The sequence below is a fragment of the Tupaia chinensis genome, unplaced genomic scaffold (genome assembly GCF_000334495.1).
Source record: "Tupaia chinensis unplaced genomic scaffold, TupChi_1.0 Scaffold000238_1, whole genome shotgun sequence".
NCBI lineage: Eukaryota > Metazoa > Chordata > Mammalia > Scandentia > Tupaiidae > Tupaia > Tupaia belangeri.
Window position 1 is genome coordinate 3,381,342 of NW_006159716.1, and position 1,186 is coordinate 3,382,527.

Genomic DNA, 1,186 nt, shown 5'->3' on the forward strand with positions numbered 1-1,186 from the left:
AATCTCTTTCGCTGTCTCTCCATTTGTCTCTGGTGAGTGCACATGCCCTATGGCAATAACCTTAAAAAAATTCCTGAAGAGCTGGTCTACTTTTGGTGACTTTTCTCAGCTTTTGTTTATCTGGGAATGATTTTATTTCTTCTTTACATTTAAAGGATAATCTTACTGGGCATAGTATTCTTGGTTGAAATTATTTTTCTTTCAGTCTTAAATATGTCTTCCCATTCTTTTCTTGCTTGAATTGTTTCAGTTGAAAGTTCTGATATTTATCTAATGGGGTAATTTTTATAGGTAGCTTGATGTTTCTCTTGTTGTTTTTAGAATATTGAGTTTGTCTTTGATTTTTACCAGTTTGGCTATGATATGCTGTAGAGAAGATCTTATGTTAAATTTATTTGGTATTCTTTGTATTTCATGCATTTGGATTTTCATATGTCTCTCTAAATTTAGAAAGTTTTCAGCTGATATATCATGAGAGATTTTCTAAACCTTTACCTATCTAGTCACCTTCTGGAATATCCATTGTGCAAATATTTGACTGCTTAATGGTGTGTAGAATTTTCCATATGTTATCCTCATTTTTTTTTTTTTTAAAGCCTACAGCACCCGGTATTCTCAGGCGGTCTCCCATCCAAGTACTAACCAGGCCCGACCCTGCTTAGCTTCCGAGATCAGACGAGATCGGGCGCGTTCAGGATGGTATGGCCGTAGACTCCTCATTTTTAATAATTAGTTTTTCATTATTTTGGGTTGCTTTGGTTAAACTGGAAGTTTTGTCTTCAAGGTCAGAGATTCTTTCTTCTGCATGGTCTAATATGCTGCCAATATTTATAAAGGAGGTTTTGATTTCCAGCACTGTATCCTTCATCTCCAGAAGTTCGGTTTGATTCTTTTTCGGTGTGTCTATCTCTTTATGGAGTTTCTCCATGTCATGGAAAGATTTTTCTCATCTCCTGGACTGATTGTCTATTTTCTCTTGCATTTCACTGAGTTTAGTTATGAAAAATATTCTGAAACATTTTCCTGACATTTCTGTGATTTCTTGTTTCATCCATTATTGGTGAGGAGCTATTATGTTCCTTTGGAGGGGGAGTATTTCCTGGATTTGTCATATTTCTTTAGGCTCTACTGTGATTTTTAGTCATCAGGTGATGTACTCACTTCTTGCTACTTCTTTGGAGTATGT

At 35.4% G+C, this 1,186-nt stretch overlaps 1 non-coding gene across 1 annotated transcript; it reads right to left on the bottom strand.

Moving 5' to 3' along the window:
• Positions 1 to 594: 594 nt before the first annotated feature.
• On the bottom strand, positions 595 to 713 carry LOC114007821 (5S ribosomal RNA). The gene has a single exon (XR_003549415.1). It is a non-coding gene; the product is annotated as a 5S ribosomal RNA (ribosomal RNA).
• Between the last annotated feature and the right edge of the window lie 473 nt (positions 714 to 1,186).